The sequence below is a fragment of the Petaurus breviceps genome, unplaced genomic scaffold (assembly GCF_028583685.1).
Source record: "Petaurus breviceps papuanus isolate PSGF00001 unplaced genomic scaffold, PetGlider_PUasm1.0 76, whole genome shotgun sequence".
NCBI classification, from domain to species: Eukaryota; Metazoa; Chordata; class Mammalia; order Diprotodontia; family Petauridae; genus Petaurus; species Petaurus breviceps.
The window spans coordinates 61,721,279-61,741,443 of NW_027186473.1; the positions used below are offsets into that span (position 1 = coordinate 61,721,279).

Consider the following 20,165-nt stretch of genomic DNA (forward strand, 5'->3'; position numbering starts at 1 on the left):
CACACACACACACACACACACACACACACACACACACACACACACACTGCCTGAACCCTGACTGCATTCCTTATATCCGTGGACTAAGACCCAGGACTATAGAAGGAACAATTTCTTCATCCTCCCACCAATTCCCAGCTGAGCAGCCCAGGCTCCTAACTCCTCCCTAGAGAAACCCCCTCGTTTCTTGCTCCCAGCTGCTGCCCAGTCCCAGCGCCCTGAGCTCTGGGTTCCCACGCTCTGGAGGGAAGGATGGAGGAGAGGGAAGCAGAGTGCCTCTGAGAGGGCGCGGTTCAAGGCCTGGGAGGGAGGGAATACAAAAGGAAGGAGAGAGGTCCTGTGGTCACTACCATCTCCCTACAGAGTCTGGTCTGCTGTGCCTCTGGCCCAGCCGTGGGAAAGAGCTGCTAATGCCCCTGCATGACCCTAGAGCTGGTCAGTTCCTTCTTTTCCCATACTGTTTGGGAGCCTAAGGGACATGGGCCCTTAGCCTAACCCTGGAAGGCCATGGACCCTCTTGCCTCCAAGGAATTTTTCCCCCTGAAGGATTTTGACTAAAGGAAAACCATGGACCATTTGGGGGCAGGGAAGGAGGAGGGAGTTGCACAGTCTTTGTAAAAAACAAGGAGAGTAATGTTATTGAGACATGATTTTTTTTTAGCAACTCAAGGTTGAGTTCATCGCTGCTTCTGAAATACCTGCAAAGTAAGATATGTAGGAATGTATGTTTTCTCTTCTCAAACTTTTCATGGAATAATATTCCAGTTAATAATTTACAGCCTTAACCCTGGTCTCTTCTATGGAACAATCAACCATTCATTCAGGCATCAACAAGCATTTATTAAATATCTTCTATGTGCCAGGTACATTGAGTCTGCAGCAATCAGTGTCTGAGTTCAGCAAGGAAACATTGATTAACCCAGAAGCCTTCTGTATTGACAGTCATTACTTAATAAAGACAACCAGCCATCACAAAGACTTCCCTTCAAATGAGTCTTAGAAGGTGTGGTTACTTTATATTATGTAATTAATCACTAGCAAAAATACCAACCATTCTGGAACTTTCACATTTGTTAAATGATAGGATGCTTCCCACCCCTCCCATAAATTACTGCTGATTTTCTCTCTCTCAATGATGTGTCTTGATGATATGATATTTAAGAAGGATTTTTCTGTTAAGTCATTAATAATATGTAAAAAATCTATATTATTTGTTTTCAGCATTTTACAGTTATAACTAATTAATCTTTATCTGTTTTATTAGGCAGTTAAAGTTTCTTGTGCTCCAACAAAATCTGTTTTTGTGGAAATAATCAGGGTTTCAAAATGAGACTAACAAATTTTTTAAAAATAGTAATTATACAAGACTTTTCTAGGGCTTTTTCTTTACCTCTCCCTGGCTGGAAAATATTTTATCTTTAGAATCAAAGGAAAATTTAGATTTGTCAACTAACCTTTTGAATTAACTGGACAAATCAAATACTCAGGTCTACATTGGGCCATGAATTTGGCATCTACATCTATGTTGATAATTGAATAATTCCCACTTAGCTTTATTGCCACAACCATGGAGACATAAGACACTAAAATTTAATTATTTAACAGTGTGATTTAAATGTTAGTATAGGCCTAGAATACTAATGAAACTGTTTCAACATTAGATAAAATAGATACCCTTTATTGAATAACCTTACCTCATTTGTAAAATGGGAATGCTAACCATTTCTTGCTTCTGAGGTACAATGAGAGCTAATCAATGCTTGCTTTTTTAAATATATGTTCCTCACATGGGACATTCTATCACCATACCCTTGTGTAGGCTGACCTTTATGTCTGAAATTGACTCACCTCCTAGAATTACTTATTTCCTTTAAGGTGCAACTCAAATGCTATCAAATAGCTATCTGTTATTTGAGGTTGTTCCCAATCCCTCCAGACGTATGTAGTCATGTTGGAATTATTTTGCACATGTTTGGTCTATACTAATAAGTGTACATATTGTCTCCTCTAATAAAACATAAACTGTGAAAGGCAAGGACTGTTTATTTTAAACCATTATTGTTTTTGATTCCTGGGTGCCTAGTACAAGCTCTTGCATGTTGTAAGCACTTAATAAATATTTGCTGACTGATAAATGAAAGAGCACCTTTATCATCAAAAGAGCACAATATAAGCATATAAACTATTGGATAGTTTTAAAAATGTCCTGGACTGGAAGTCAGGAAATCTGGATTCTATGTCCCAGCTTTGTCACTATTTAGCGATGTGACCTCAAGCAAGTCAGTTAGTGTCTTGGGACTCAGTGTTCCCAGCTGTAAAATGAAGTTTTTAAGTGACATGATTTCTAATGTTTCTTTCCAGCACCAGCATTCCCTGACTTTTTATCTGAATGACTGAAACAGAAGTAAAGCTCACACATTCCTAACTTCAATTTAGACCTTTGTCTAGTGATGATGATAAAAAGACACTTTTTAAATACAATTTGCTTCTAGTTTTTTTTAGGATTGATGTTTATGTTGATTGATATTGAAATCTTCCTCCTGCAGAACATTAAAATTTCTCCAAAAGGAAAAAAAAGTCATGCATGCAAGGCTTTGATTCAGCCATATGATACTAAGAAACCAGCCATACCCCACATGTTTAATAAATCAAAGCCTATTTTTTTTTCTGTTTCTTTTTGAAGGCAAATGGTTTTTAATTAATTAATTCTTGTTATGTCTGAGTAATATTCTTGCATTATGCTTAAGAAACTATGTTTAAACAGCATAAGAAGTGCATTGGGTCATGTGAGAAACCACATCAGTATTTTTCATGCATAATTGACTAAAAGATTATGTTGCCTTGAAAAGGAAATACTGTGGCTTAAAATAGAACATAGAAAGTGGCACAGTTGCTGATTGGTCTTATCATTCCAAAGAATATCTCTTCTGTTTGTGGAATTTAATGTCTGGTTTAAAAAATTGGCTCCATATATTGAATAAAAATGTTGTATGAAAATAAAAACATTTACAACTCCCCACCTATACTCTCATATTTAGCTAAAACTTTTCCCTCTTCTGATCTATTAGTGGCTCTTATAAAGCAGACAAGAAAAGGTAACATATTTTTGGTTGCCTAGTAGAATAAGATCTCCAAATCTGCATCAGAGAGACTGCCAAACATTTAATAACAAATGAATCCTAAGTGACAGGTTCCAGACGGAAGCTGTCAATGGATAAAAGCTCTCAATAGGTTTCATTCTATTAATTTCTACTTTCTCTTTTGACCACAGTGTAACCTTTTCACTAGCAATTTTAATTGTTCTTTTCTGGAGAGGGAAGGAGTTAGGAGGCTAATGCAGGAAAGATTCCTAGATCAGTAGGGGTCAAAGAAGACAGACATGTTTTTTTATGTAGTTCAAGTTCTATGTTTTTTTTTTTCTGTACACTCCTCTGTTGCTTTCTAGGGGTCATGGTAGTTCTAGAAGCCATCGTTTCTCTTCGGTTTAAAAAACAAACAATGAATCAGTATGTATTTGATTTGTACGCACTCCGGTACAGTGGAAAGAACATCAATTAACCTTGAAAATAGTAAAACTTGGGTTCATGTTCCACCTCTGACTTAGACTGATTTTGTGACCATAGGCATATCCTTTTGTACCTCTATAAGTTTCAGTTTCCTTATATGTAAAATGGGGGTGATGATATCTCACAGAGATGTTTGGGGCTCAAATGACATAAGAAATATCTAGTTTCTCCACATTTTCTCTCAGGTTTTATTAGATCAAAGTTTTTTTTTTAAATGCTCCTCCTGCTTCCCTAGGGAGAAACACAAGATAGTCATCATGTCTTATAGTGTAGCTGCGGAGTTACAAATGTAACTCCAGACTGTCAAGACACAACTGCCTTTTCCTCAGTACCCCATTTGTAACTTGAAGATAGAATAGATGTCTTAACTGTCTCTGTGGGAGAGCTTAATAAAATAGGTATTACATATATAAAGAGCTTCAACAATCTTAAACTTATATTAATGCCAGCTAATTTTATTTTCATAGGATCATACCTTTAGAACTTCAAAGAGCCTTCCTTAGAGATCATCTTGTCCAATGCCATCATTTTATGGAAAGGGAAAACCAAAAGGGGAGGTGATTTGCCTATGGTCATATATAACTAGTAAGTAACAGAGGTGGCACTTTCATACCACACTGTCATCCCAGGATGCACCAGGAATAGTAAGAACAGCTTATAAAGCACATTAAGTATCTACTAGAAACTAAGACTTCTCCAATAATAAACAAAATCATTGTCCTCCAGAAACCCTGGATTAGGGTTGTTGTTTTTTTACATTTTTTTCTTTAAAAAAATTTTTTTTAAAGATTAATCTTTTATTCTTTTATTTTTAGTTTTCAACATTCATTTCCACAAGATTTTGAGTTATAAATTTTCTCCCTGTCTTTCCCCCATCCCCCACCCCAAGATAGCAAGCCTAGTGAATACCTCTTCTCCCAATCTGCTGTCTCTTATATCCTCCCCCATCACCCCCCTAACTTTCTAGTAGGGCAAGATGGATTTCTATACTCCAATTCCTATATATCTTATTTCCCAGTTGCATGTAAGAAACAATTTTTTTAACATTTGTTTCTAAAACTTTTATTTCCTGATTATTTCACTTCTTCCCTCCTCACCCACCCCCACTGGGAAGACAAGCAATTCAGTGTAGGTTGTACATGTGTAGTTATGCAAAACATTTCCATAGTAGTTATGTTGTGAAAGACTAACTATATTTCCCTCCATCTTATCTAGTCCCCCACTTATTCTATTTTCTACTTTGGCTTGTCCTTTTCAAAGGTGTTGGCTTCTAACTATCCTCTCCCCCAATCTGCCCTCCCTTCTATCATCCCCTGCTCTTATCCCCCCCCTACTTTCCTGTAGGGTATGATACCCAATTTAGTGTGTATGTTATTCCCTCCTTAAGCCAAATTCAATGTGAGTAAGGTTGGCCCATTCCCTTTCACCTTCCTGCTCTTCCCCTCCTTGTAACAGTTTTCTCTTGCCTCTCTTATATGAGAGAATTTACCCTATTCTATCTCTCCCTTTCTCCTGCTACCAATATATTCCTCTCTCCTCTCTTAATTTTATTTTTGAAATATCATCCCTTCATGTACAACTGAGCCTGTGTCCTCTATATGTGTATACATGTATACACATATACACACACTCATATATGTATTAATACACACATACACCCTCATATACATAGATATGTATGTATGTCTACAAATATATACATATATATTCCCTTCAACTATCCTTATATTGAGAAAATCCTCATGAGTTACAATTATCCTTTTTCCATGTAGGAATGTAAATAGTTTAACTTTTAAGTTCCTTATAATGTCTTTTTCCCATTGCCTTCTAATGCTTCTCTTGCTTTTTATATTTGGAAGTCAAATTTTCTGTTCAGCTCTGGTTTTTTCATCAAGAATACTTGAAAGTCCTCTATTTCATTGAATAACCATATTTTCCCCTGAAGCATTATACTCAGTTTTGCTGGGTAGGTGATTCTTGGTTTTAATCCTAGCTCCTTTGACCTCCAGAATATCATATTCCAAGCCCTTCAATCTCTTAATGTAGAAGCTGCTAGATCTTGTGTTATTCTGATTGTGCTTCCACAATACTCAAATTGTTTCTTCCTGACAGCTTGTAATATTTTCTCCTTGACCTGAGAACTATGGAATTTGGCTACAATATTCCTAAGAGTTTTCTTTTTGGGGTCTTTTTCAACAGGTTATCAGTGAATTCTTTCAATTTCTATTTTGCCCTCTGGTTCTAGAATATCAGGAAAATTTCCCTTGAGAATTTCTTGAAGGATGATTTCTACATCCTTTTTTTGTTTCTGGATTTCAGGTAGACCAATAATTTTGAAATTATCTCTCCTGGATCTATTTTCCAGGTCAGTAGTTTTTCCTGTGAGATATTTCACATTGCCTTCTATTTTTTCATTTGTTTGGATATGTTTTATAGTATCTTGATTTCTTATAAAGTCATTAGCTTCCATTTGCTCCACTCTAATTTTGAAGGAATTAGTCTCTTTAGTGAGTTTTTGAAATTCCTTTTCCATCTGACAGATTTGGCTTTTTAAGGCATTCTTCTTCTCATTGGCTTTTTGGGCCACTTTTGCCATTTGAGTTAGTCTATTTTTTAAGGTGTTATTTTTTCTTCAGTATTTTTTGGGTCTCCTTTAGCAGGCTGTTGACTCACTTTTCATGATTTTTTGCATCATTCTCATTTCTCTTCCCAATTTTTCCTCCTCTTCTCTTACTTGATTTCAATATTCTTCCTGAGCTCTTCCATGACCTATGACCAATTCATATTTTTCTTGGAAGCTTTTGATGCAGGAGATTTGACTTTGTTGTCTTCTGGTTCCATGTTTTGATTCTTTTTGTCCCCAAAAAAGGATTCTGTGGTGTGATTGTGCTTCCTCTGCTTGCTTATCTTGCCAGCCAGCTACTTGGCTTTGGAGCTCAGCTGCCAAAGCTATGAGGAGGGTGCCCTCTCTAAAGCCACCATAAGCTCTGGTGCACTGGTGTTTCTCACCCCAGGACCCCCACCCAAGACTGGTGTGATAGACTCTTCCTGTTGGCCTGCCAGTCTGCCTTCAGTGGGAGATTTGTTTCTCTCTGTCACTTTGTGGATTTTGTAGCTCTAAAATTTGTTTAAAATCATATTTTACAGATATTGGAGGTGGATGGTGCGGGAGCTTAGGCAAGTTCCTGCTTTTACTCCACCATCTTGGCTCTGCCCCCCCCACATTTTTTATTTAAAGTTTTGAGTCCCAGATTTTATCCTTCCCTCCCTCCCCTCTCTCCTCTTCCCTTCCTGAGATGGTAAGCAATCAGATATATATTACACATGTACAATTATGTAAAACACTTCCATATTAGTAATTTTGTATAAGAATACTCAAATAAAAGAAAAAATGAAAGTAAGTAAAAAATAGCATGCCTCAATCTGTATTCAAACAATATCGGTTCTTTTTCTGGAGGCAGATAGTATGTTTCATCATTAGTCCTTTGGGATTGTCTTGAATCATTTTATTGCTGAAAATAGCTAAGTCATTCATGATTTTTCATTTAGCAATATCGCTGATACTGTTCACTTACCTATGCATCAGTCTTTACATGTTTTTCTGAAATTATTGTGTTTGTCATTTCTTATAGTACAATAATATCATATACAACAGCTTGTTTTCCTATTCCTCAATATCATATCAATTAGTTTATATGTCACATTTACATATAAGGGAATAATGTAGGACCAAAGATGGTATAGAAAGTATTAAAAATGTAAAATATATAATTTTGATTATATAAAATTAAAAATTTTTTGTACAAACAAAACCAATGCAATCAAAATTATAAGGAAATCAGAAACCTGGGGGGGGGGAGATTTATAACAAGTATCTCTAATAAAGACCTCATTTCTCGGATATATAGAGAACTGATATAAATATAAAAAAAAAATACAAGTCATTCCCCAATTGATGAATGGTCAATGGATATGAACAGACAGTTGTCAAACAAAGGAATTAAGGCTATCTATAGTCCTATGAAAAATGCTCTAGATCATTATTGATTATAGAATTACAAATTAAAACAACTCCAAGGTACCACCTCATACCCATCAGATTGGCTAATGTGATAGAAAAGAAAACTGTGTGATGTGGGAGGGGATGTGGGAAAACTGAGACACCAATGTAGTGTGGGCAGAGCTGTGAACTGATCCAACCATTCTGGAGAACAATTTTGAACTATGCCCAAAGGACTATAAACTGTGTATACTCTTTGATCCAGCAACACCACTGCTAAGTCTATATCCTGAAGTGATAATAAAAAAGGAAAAAGAGCCTATTTGCACAAAAATATTTATAGCCGCTCTTTTGTGGTGACCAAGAATTGGAAATCTATGGGTTAGGTTATGGGTTTTTTTTTTAAGCAATTGGGATTAAGTAATTTGCTCAAGGTTACGCGGCCAGTTATTTCTGGATGTGGTGTTAAGTATCTGAGCCTGGATTTGATTCCCAGGTCATCCCGACAGTGAGGCCGGTGCTCTTACTCACTGAGCCACCTGGCCGCCCCTTATGGGTTAGATTTTTAACAAAGTACTAGGTCCAGTTAGAGATAACAAAGTGTAAGTGTGTACACAGTCAATTTGTGGAAGGTTTAAGTCAAAGGCAAACCAAATTAAAGAGTTGGAGAAATAAGAACCTTCAAGAAAATGTAAAGGATCAGGAATTATTTATTTAAGTCTGGAGAATAAAAAACTGAGGGATAAACTAAAAACAACTTTACATGCATTCAACTGTCTTCCTTATCTGCACAGGATAAATAATTCCTAAGCAGAATTTTGTATGTGGTGGGTAGGTTTGACATAATGAAAGGTCATGGATTTGGAATAGATTGGGTTTCTCCAAGTGGTTATCCACCTTAAGGCCAAGACTTCTCATCTGTGTAATGGTTTTATGTCTGGTTCTGCCTAAAGGCAGTGGTATACACTACTTGATTATATAAGAGCCTGTAATTCCTGATTCTCTGTCCAATATCATTGGCTGCCTGCCCCATCGTGGATGGAATGAAACCTCTCTCTCTCTCTCTCTCTCTCTCTCTCTCTCTCTCTCTCTCTCTCTCTTTCTCTCTCTGTCTCTCTCTGTCTCTTTGTCTCTGTCTTTCTCTCTCTGTCTGTCTGTCTCTATCTCTGTCTCTCTCCCTCTTCTCTCTCTCTCCCTCTCCCCTTCTCTCTCTCTGTCTCTGTCTCTCTCTCTCTTTCTGTCTCTGTCTGTCTGTCTGTCTGTCTGTCTCTCTCTCTCTCTCTGTCTCTCCCCTCTTCTCTCTTTCCTATACTACTCTCCCTCCTTCTCTCCCCTATACTTCTATAATAGCTAACTTTGCCAGTCAGGAATCATTTTCACCCTAGTTAATGTACTCAGTGGGAGGTTTTAAATTCTTGCTATTTTGGGTCCCCCCCCAATCAAAAGAAAAGTAATAATTATCAACCTAAATATAACCATTACTTTTTCTTGGGATCCATGCAGTTAAAATAGACTTGATTGTTGTCTTCAGGAATAGGCAGTGTTTAAAGGCACAATTCAAATTGAAGGGATCATTGCAAGTTATGCCTAAAGAGCCAAATAGCACAAAATATGTAAAAAAAAAAACAATACCCCTATGTAATTTTTTATCTCAGATTTAGCCCAGCCTCTAACCATAGCACCACTATTCTTTCAGTTTTTCAAGTTAGAAACCTTCACTGATGGGTTCTTCCTTTAAAGCAAAGCTAGCTGAGTGGTGCATTAGATAGCCTTGGAGTCAGAAAGACTTGAATTCAAATACAGACTCAGATACTTGCTAGCTGTGTGAACTTGAACAAATTGACTTCTTTCTGCTTCATTGTTCTCCACTGTGATTTTAGAATAGTAATAGCACCTACCTTCCAAACTGTTGGCATGTGTTTTGTAAACTTTCAAGTGCTGTATAATAATAGCTAATATTTCTATGGTGCTTACTATGGGCCAGGCACTGTGCTAAGCACTTTACATGTGTTATTTCATTTGTTCCTCACAACAACCCTGGAAGGTAGGTGCTATTATTATCCTTATTTTACAGATAATGAAATTGAGGCAGAGGTTAAGTGACTTGCCTAGGGTCACACAACTAGTAGGTATTTGAACTCAGGTCTTCCTGACGCCAGGCTCCAAACTCTATCGACTGTACTACCTAGCTGTTCCATATTAAATGCATTATAAATATAAATGCTAGCTATTATAATTATAAATCCATTCTGTCATCAAGTCTTCCTTTGAAATATCTCTTAGATTCCCATTTTCCTTCCCTACCCATTGCCACTATCATACCTTAGATAGTCATTGCTTTACTCTTACTATTGCAAGGGCTTCCTGGTTATTCTAGCTGCTTCTGGGTTCTACTTCTCTAATAAAAAAGCAACATATATTGAAAGAGCATTGTTCTTGGGGTCAGTATGTTTGGTTATAACATTAACATGGCTAATCACCTCTCTGAGGCCCAGTTCTTTCATCTATTAAAAAAGAGAATGAAGATGCTTACACCACCTACTATTTCACCAAATGATCGTGAGGAAATATTTTGTAAACCTTAAAGGGCTGCATAAATGTAAGTTATTATATCCATCCCTCTTGCTATTACCAGAACAACTTACATAAAATAATGCAGTCGGCATGTCACCTCCTTGCTTAACATTCTATGATTCATTCCCTCCCCCACGAAATCTAAACTCCTCTGCATGTCTTTTAATGTCCTCTACAATCATACCTACCTACTTTATTTTTCTCTGTTCTCCAACACTTATTCTTTGCTGTGGTTGGACCATTCCACTCAGCCTCTGCAGTCTTTTTCCATCTACCTCTTCCTAGCAGCTAAAATGCCCTCTTCCTTCCCCTCCAAATTTCCAAATCTAGCTTATCCTTCAAGGCTCAACTTCAGTTCCAATTTTCTCCATGAAGTCTTTTCCGAACAATACCTTTTCTGAGGTAGTTCCTCACAATTCAGTGATTTATTCTTCACTGATTTATTTCCCAAATATTTTACCAAGTTCCCTGAGGTCAGGAACTTTGACTGTATCCCCAGGGATATAAAGTTATACTCAATAAATACTTATTTTTCAAAAGCACAGGTTTTAACTATTTGTTTTTTCTTCTGCTGCCCTTTTTCTGTTAAAAGTTTAGTGGCAACAATGTCAAATCTTGGAGGAGACTATAAATATTGTACCTTGAGAGCAAGAGTTGGCACTGTTCTCATTTTACATACACATACTGATAAGACCCACATCAGTATGTGTATAAGCTTTTTAAAACTTGATTTTTATATATCTTACCTGTCCCTCCTTTTCCCCTTCAAAAGAAAACATAAACACCTCAATGATGGGAGTTTTCTCTTATTTTATCTTTATATCCAATAATGCCTTGTCTTGTGTCGTATACATACGTGTTTGTTGAAATGGATTAAAATACTCTCTAAGCTGCCTCAGATCCTGAAATGTGTTTGAAATAAAGGCCTGGATTATTGAAACAAGCAGATTTTCATGAACATATCTAAAATTATCCTTAAAAAATCCTAAAGGGATTACTGCCTAGAGGTTCATTTGGTTGTATTTTATTTCTATTATTGTGTTGTTTCAGTCTTGTCCGACTCTCTTTGACCCCATTTGATTTGGACTCATGTCTTCCTGACTCCAACTTGGGCACACAAACCACTGTGCCACCTATGTACTCTATTTCACTTCTGACAGGCCAATATATCAGGATCATCTGTACAACATTGAAAGTACTGAGCATCGAGAATTTTTAAAATTAAAAGATCTTTTATTTCCTAATTTTTAATATTACATCCAGGGAATCATACTTTATTTATAGAAATGAGAACCCCCAATTCTTTTAAAAACAAACTCACAGTTACCTCTTTATTTTCCCATTTAGGCTGTAATTCAGCTGAGAGGTGTCCTAGGATATAGAGGATCACCCTTGAAGTTAAGAAAACCTGGGTTGGTATCTGTTACAAACTAGCCCTGTGCCTCAAACTACTGTCTCAGTTCTTGACAACTTGTTCCTCATCATCAGTAGAGGAAGTTTTCACACTGGGAGTACCCAAGCAAATGTAATCACTTGTCCAAACATTGACACACACACACAATTTAAAATGAGCAAAAACTAAAATTTAAAAAAGGAAACAGCACGAGAAACTGGCTTTTAAGATCCTCCTTTTGATCTCTGATTTGGATTTAAATCAATGTATATCCTAGTAGATGGAAACTAGATGACTAGAGTGCTGGATCTGGAGTCAGGAAGACTCATTTTCCTGAGTTCAAGTCTGGCCTCAGATACTTGCTAGATGTGTGACCCTAGACAAGTCACTTCACCCTGTTTGCCTCAGTTTCCTCATCTATAAAATGATCTAGAGAAGTAAATGGAAAACCACTCCAGTATCTTTGCCAAGAAAATTCTATATGTGGTCATAAAGAGTCGGACGTGACTAAAAAATGACTGAACAACAACAGAGCGACTCAATGACAATAAAAATATTATAGTAAATCTCAGTCAAGCATCAGTTGTAATTTTTATGCTAAACAACACATTTGGATTTTTGTCAGTATTTTGGTTATATGATTGTTTGGGCCCATTCTTCCCATGAACTTTAACTCATCAGTTTGTGGCTCTCTCACAAAAATCCATTCACAAGACAATAATTGATAATATGTTAGAGATACGGCCTCTCATAGACATTGAAGCAGTTACTTCTTTTGTTTCTAGGGCAAATGATTGTGTTTTAAGTTTTTATAGCCCTATCCATCAATGTATTCTTTCTTTTTTTTAAGCAATTGGGGTTAAGTAACTTGCTCAAGGTTACATGGCCAGTTATTTCTGGGTGTGGTGCTAAGTATCAGAGCCTGGATTTGATCCCAGGTCATCCCAACTCTGGGGCCAGTGCTCTTACTCACTGTGCCACCTGGCCACCCCTCATCAATGTATTCTTTAAGTGAGGTTTTAGCAGTCCAAAAACACTTACCATGAAACTCCAATAATCTCAAACCTTTTATCAAACAACCTCTTTTCCTGATGCCTATTTAAATCACTCCAGTGCACCTAATTGAAAAGCATTTGAGACACAGTGATAACCTCTCTTTTGTTACCTCCTGCCCCACTGGGTGAGATTTCTTAGCTCTCTGACACATTAGCTAATGTAAAATAAAGGAGGCTAGTAAATGACAATCAGCAATGGCAGTCTACCTCTCTTGGTCATTATAAGCCATGTTTAGGTGCTGTATTATCATAGTCATGTGCTGAGCTAGCACTTATCACAGTGCCTAACCCAAAGTAGGCACTTAATAAATGTTTATTGGATTAGATTACCCATGTCAACACATACAAAATTAAATAGGAGATGGAGGCATTTGTTTGAAAATTTCTGCAAATACCATTTTGGACAGAAATAGCCTGTTAAATATGGTAAGAGAAATTTCTGAAAGTATTACTGATCCAGGTAAATCTTTTGCTTATCTACATTTTTTTCTGAATACACAATGCCTTTGACATGCCATAAGGTTGCCTTACTTGGAAAGATTTTGTTTTTTCCTTTATTTATAGAAACAATGACACATTGTTCATTAACTGCCTTGTGTTGTGGTATAGTAAAAAGAGTACTGGACTTTGGGTTAGAAAACCTACCACTTATTAATTAGGTAATCCTGGTGAATTCATGTAGCCTCTTTTTATCTCAGTTTCTTCATCTACAAATAGAGATAATAATAACTGCCTTAAGCATTTTTTATTTTACCTCATTATTGTTAGGTGGTTCAGATGAGATGGCTCATGGGAAAGAGCTTTAGGCTTCAGAATGTAGAAAAATGAAACCTCCACTGGAGTCAGACTAGGTGGGTTCAGATTCTAGCTACATCATTTACCAATTGTGTGAGCTTAGACAAATCCCTTAAATTCTCTGATTCTCATTTTTTTATCTATAAAATCAGCTGGAATGGATAAATTACCTCAGTTTTCCCTTTCAGCTCCAAGTCTATGATGCAATGATTTATAGTGTGTAATCCTTGTAGAGTTTTTATTTTTTAATCAAGAAGAATTAGGCATAATGGAAATATGGTAGAGGTTTCATTTCTTTTTTTTTTTTAAGCAATTGGGGTTAAGTAACTTGCTCAACGTTACACGGCCAGTTATTTCTGGTTGTGGTGCTAAGTATCAGAGCCCAGATTCGATCCCAGGTCATCCCAACTCTGGGGCCGGTGCTCTTACTCACTCAGCCACCTGGCCGCCCCCTATAGAGGTTTCATTTCATAAATGAAACAGTTACTATGAGGAAAAAAATTATTGAGTAATCTCAGTTGTCTTAATTTGGAATTCATTTAAAGTATCCAAGCTTTTTTTTTTGTATTGTTGAATACAACAATATAAAACCCTGTTTATTTATCACTGCTGAAGTAGTCAATCTAAATGGGTATGGTTCAATTAAATCATTTTTAAAAACTTGTCATTTTCATCACAACTGGATTTTTTTTTCATTTTCTTATTCAAGTTGTTCTATGCTAAATATTTCAATCTTCAGCACAAGAATATTGGTGGCATTTCTGTTTATTCATAAAAAAGGATCTTTTTCCTTTCTAATACATGTTTTTGGATGTTACTATAACAATTGCCATTTAATAAATATGAATTCATATAATGCTGTTCTCTATGCCCCCATAGCAACCCATACTAACACTGCCAGATTCACATGGGCACAAAAAGTATCTTTAATGAAAAATATTGTGTATTAAACATATTCAGTAATCCCTATAATGTTTCATAGTTAAGTTTTTTAATCAAGCTTTTTGTAAAAGTGTTCCTATACAGCAGTAGTATTTGAATAGTATTATAATGTCAAATATTTTCTTTTTTTAACAAAACTCTATCATTCTTTTCTTTTTTTACATTTAATCATATTTTTTTCTCAATTACATGTAAATAAAAATTTTTAACATTCAATTTTTAAAATTTTGAGTTCCCTTCCTCTCCTTCCTCTTCCTTGATATTGTGTTGCTGAGAAATAGCTAAGTCATACACAATGTCAGATGTTTTCAACAAAATGTAATGTTTTCCAAAATGATGAGTTTTTTTTTTCTTTTCCTTTTTTGACTGTGTCTAAATTTATGAGAGTTTTAAGATGATAGAACCTTGTTCAACTTTAATTGGTAATCCGTTATGAAGTATTTTGTTCAGCTTTGCCATATTCTGGTCATAGTCACAAGTTATCTATAGTTCTTTGAAAGTACTTGCGTAATACTTTTTCTGTCCTATGGGATTTTAGGTCTGTTCCCTGAACTGACTCAATCATTAGCATTGTTCAGACCTTATCAGCCCAAGAACCAACAACAGCAAGTGTTCTGCCTTAAGAAAGGTAAAACAAAACAAAATGAGAACTTAAGAACAATGGAAATACAAAGGATCACCAATGTATCATGATGAAAAACATGACAAATTGTATTGCAAATATGGCTAAAAATCTAATACAATTAAGGCAGAAGGGATAAATACAAGCACTGTTTTGAAACCAGTCAGTCATTTTGTAAACACCTAATTTGTTAGGTCACTTCCCCCTTGTTGTTTGAAAACATATACACAGAATATCACCATGCATTGTTTTCCTGTTACAACACTGAAGCAACAGACTTATGTTTTTAATAACATTGGGGTAGTTCACTTACATAAAGTACTTTAGAATTTAGAAGGCAGTTTCCTTACAGCAACCTTCTGAGATGGTTTATGTAAGTATTATTATACCCATTTTACAAATAACAAGACTAAGGTTGAGAAAAGTACATTCTCAAATGCCAATTTCAATATGAAACCTTCCCCAGGTCTGCTGATAGGCTCTTGCCTTTGAAATTACCTTTTATTTACACTGTAGTTGTATGTACACCTTGTTCAAATGCTCTCTCCTATATTAGGATGCAAGCTTCTTAAGAACAGAGATCCTCAACTACAAAAAACTTTTCACACAAATAAAGTCAGATCTAACTAATTGGAAAAATATCAATTGCTCATGGCTGGGTAGAGTTAATATAATAAAAATGATAATTTTACCTAAATTAAATTATATATTTGGTGCCATACCAATCAATTTACCAAAAAACTACTTTATAGAGCTAGAAAAAGTAGTAACAAAATTCATTTGGAAAGAACAAAAGGTCCAGAATATCAAGGGAATTAATGAAAAGAAATGCTAGAGATAGTGGACTAGCTATACCAGATTTTAATCTGTATTATAAAGCAGCAGTCATCAAAACTACTTGGTACTGGCTGAGGAATAGAGGAGTGAATCAATGGAATAGATTGGGTATGCGAGACTCATCAGTCAATGACTATAGTAATGTACTGTTTGATAAACCCAAAGATCCCAGCTTTTGGGATAAGAACTCACTATTTGACAAAAACTCTTGGGAAAACTGGAATGGCAGAAACTGGGCATAGACCACTATCTAACACCATATATCAAAATCAAGTCTAAATGGGTGCATGATCCAGGTGCTGATACTGTAAGCAATCTGGAAAAGCAAGGAATAGTTTACTTGTCAGATTTGCAGAGAGGAGAAGACTTTATGACCAAACAAGAATTAGAGAGCATTATAAAATGCAAAATGGATAATTCTGATTACATTAAATTGAAAAGCTTTTGTACAAACAAAGCCAATGTAACCAGAATTAGAAGGGAAGTGGAAAATTGGAAATAATTTTTACAACCCATATCTCTGATAAAGGACTCATTTCTAAAATATACAGAGAATTGAGTCAAATCTATAAGAATACAAGTCATTTCCCAATTGATAAATGGTCAAAGGATATTAACAGGCAGTTTTCAGAGGAAGAAATTAAAGATATCTATAAGCATATGAAAAAATGCTCCAAATGACTATTGATTAGAGAAATGCAAATCAAAACAACTCTGAGGTACCACATCTCACCAGTCAGATTGGCTAAGATGACAAAACAGGAAAATGACAAATGTTGGAGAGGGTGTGGACAGATTGGAACACTAATGCATTGCTGGTGGAGTTGTGAACTTATCCAACCATCCTGGAGAGCAATCTGGAATTGTGCCCAAAAGGCTATAAATAATTTCATACCCTTTGACCCAGCAATACCACTTCTAGGGTTATATCCCAAAGAGATCATAGAAGTGGGAGGAAGACCCATATATACAAAAATATTTATAGCAGCTCTTTTTGTGGTAGCAAAGAATTGGAAATTAAGATGGTGCCCATCAATTGGGGAATGGCTGAACGAGTTATGGTATATGCATGTAATGGAATACTATTGTGCTATAAGAAACAAGGAGCAGATGGACTTCATGTTTACCTGGAAAGGCTTATACGAACTGATGCTGAGTAAGAAGAGTAGAACCAAGAGAAATTTGTACACAATTACAGACACAATGTATTTGTGATGACCAACTTTGATAGGCTAGATTCTTCTCAGCAATGCAGGGTTATAAGTCAACCCCAAAAGACTCATAATGAAGAGAGATGTCTATATCCAGAGAAAGAACTGAGTTTGAATCCAGATTGAAGCAAACTACCTGCTCTTTTTCTTTTTCCTGTTTGGTTTTGTTTCATCTTTCCCATTGTTCATTCCATCTGATACAATCCTTTATAACCTGACTAATGTCTAATGTGAAAGTATTTGCAGATACTATATTTAATTGTATGCCGCCATGGGCGGGGGGGAGGGAAAAAAGTTTGAAACTCAAGGAATTGTGGTAACGAATCTTGTAAACTAAAAGTAAACAAATTAATAAAGACCAAAAAAAAAAAAGAATTATCATCAACCCGGGGGGGGGGAGAACAGAGACCCTGTTTTCTTTTTTTTCCCTTTTTTTTAATCCCCAGCTCTCAGTATAGTTTCTGATTCATAGTGCTTAATAAATGCTTATTGTCTGACTGACTGAAGGTAGTTGGGGCAGTAAATAGAAGAACTGAGACTTTAACTTGGACCTTCTAATCCCAGTCCAGTGCTCTTTCCACTACACATTTCTGGATACAATTTCAATCCCCATAAAGTTCTATTAGGTGGAATTCAATCCAAACAATTATTGTCTAATGAAATTGTCTTTGAATAGAAGCATAAATATTTTCCATAATAGACTACATAGAAAACCCCAAAAGACACTAGTGCCAAGCAAACACACTCGCAATACAAAAGGCAAGTATAAGAATAAAAACTGAAGAGGAAAGGAAGTTATTGATTTATAGATTGTGAACAAACTTTAAACTGATGAGGGCTATGATAAGTTATTATTCATTAAATTGTAAGCTCCTTGAGGACAGTGACTGTCCTTTGCCTCTTTTGTATTTCCAGACCTTAGCACAGCTCCTGGTACAGAGTAGGGGCTTAAGAAATATTTATTGAATTGAATCTAGAAGATGGACAAAATGACTGTTGATTGGCACTTTTGTAACTCCCAAGAGCTTTTTTGGTTAGGATTATAATATTCTGGAGCATGTGCACTTAGGCTGCTTTCTGTGAGTGCTGAGGGTTATCGTGTATGGTAGAAAGAACAGTGGATCACAAATCAACCTGAGTCCTAGTGCTGGCTTTGCCACTCGTTAGCTGCATGCGCTTGAACTTTCTTCAGTGGGCTCCATTTCCTTGTCCCCCTGAGAGGACACGACTGGAAGATAATCTCTGAAGTTCCAACTCTAAGATCCTAGGTCTCCATGTGGTCTTGAATAATTTCCTGGAAATAGGCCAATACTAGTTTCCCCAGTCCAACTGAGGCTGTACCAAATCAGGTCCAAGGAACAAGTCATGGTTCAGTTTGGAAAGCATAGATGGAAGTCTTGGTTCTAGACTTAATGAGCTGATCTGAAGGTTTCCCTATGAAGTGAGTTAGGTCTGCCTGCATATTTCCTTAGAGTTCTGACTTTTTCTAGAAAGAAAATTCACTTGAATAAGTTTCTTGCTTCTGTAAATTTGTTGTGAAGGAATGCACAGTAAAAGAGCCTTGGCTGGAATCAATAGAACTGAGTTCTAAGCCTTTTATTGTTTGTTCAGTCACTTTTCACTCATGTCCAACTCTCTGTAATCCCATTTGAGGTTTTCCTCGCAAAGATACTGGTCATTTGCCATTTCATTCTCCAGCTTATTTTACAGATGAGAAAAATGAGGCAAACAGGGCTAAGTCACTTGTCCGGGGCCACACAGCTAATAAGTGTCTGAGGCCAGATTTTAACTCAGGAAGAGCAGTGTTCTTGACTCCAGACCAGGCTACACGTAACTGCCCCTATTCTGTTCTAAGCCTAGTTCTGTCATTAAATAACTGTTTCCTCAGGGAGCTTAATCTCTTTGGGCTTCAGCTCTTTTCTGTGTAACATGAGTTGTCTTCCCTGGCTTCCTTCAAGTCCCATCTAACATCATAACTTCTGCAAGAAGCCTTTCCTAATTTCCCTTAATGCTAATGCCTTCCTCCTATTGATTATCTGTAGTTTTTCCTGTATATAGCTTATTGATACATAGTCATATGCATGTTGACTCCCCCACAGATTTGGAGCTCCCTGAGGCAAAGTCTTGTCCTTCTTTGTATCTCCAGCACTTAGTACAGTGCCTGGTACATAGCTGATGCTTAATAAATGTTTACTGAATGGTTGAAGGGATGTGAAACTTTGATTATTTTTCCCCCAGATTTCATTTCTATGTGAAAAAAATGTTTGTTTTTTGTTTTTGTTTTTGTTTTTTTTGTTAAAGCAATCTGGGTTAAGTAACTTGCTCAAGGTTACACGGCCAGTTATTTCTGGGTGTGGTGCTAAGTATCTGAGCCCGGATTTGATCCTCAGGTCATCCCGACACTGGAGCCAGTGCTCTTACTCGCTGAGCCACCTGGCCACCCCTTGTTTCTTAGTTTTAAGGGATTTTTTTCTCAATGAAACTGTGGACCCAGTTGTAACTTCTCAGCAAATCACTATCTATATGACATCAAAATCAGGGCAGAGGAGAAATTGGAGCAATGTCAAAGGTGAAAGTGCTTCCTCAGTATAGTTTACCCTCTGCCCAGAGTCAAGATTACTCACATCTGTCTCCTCTGCATTCTGGGAAGAGATAATGATGGGTGTTTATGTCCTTAAGTTTGTTTTCTTTACTCATGACCATCCAGTATCAACTCTAAGGCTAGCTTTCTACCTAGTATGTCACATTACCTCTTTGGAGGCAATCCTAATATGTGGTCATCAGGATTGAATACTGTATCTCAGATGTACTCTGAGGAAGGAAGAATGAAGGTAAACCTTTCTGTTATGAAAGAATACAGATTGGGAGGCTCATCAGACATTATTGAAAAGACCTAAGAGAATCATCAGGTTTGCAAATGCTATTTGGTGACTTAAAGCATAGTCCAACTAAATGTGATACCAAAGGAGCATTTATTTAAAAGCTATTTCCCCCCCGCTTATATCTCTAAATTTATGTATTAAAAGATACTCCACAGAACAGTGATTTCCAGCTTGGGGACTATGGTTCCCTGTAAGGTTAAAAGGCTATTGCAAAGGCTTCATGCATCCATATGTGCTTCAAGCCCTGTCATTATCATTATCTTTTGTCAGTCAATGTATATTAGAGGA

The 20,165-nt window shown here is 36.4% G+C and overlaps 1 protein-coding gene across 1 annotated transcript in view; it reads left to right on the forward strand.

Annotated features, from left to right (window-relative positions):
• GUCY1B1 (guanylate cyclase 1 soluble subunit beta 1) overlaps positions 1 to 20,165 on the forward strand; it is a 76,479-nt gene that overhangs the window by 1,302 nt on the left and 55,012 nt on the right. The window lies entirely within an intron of this gene.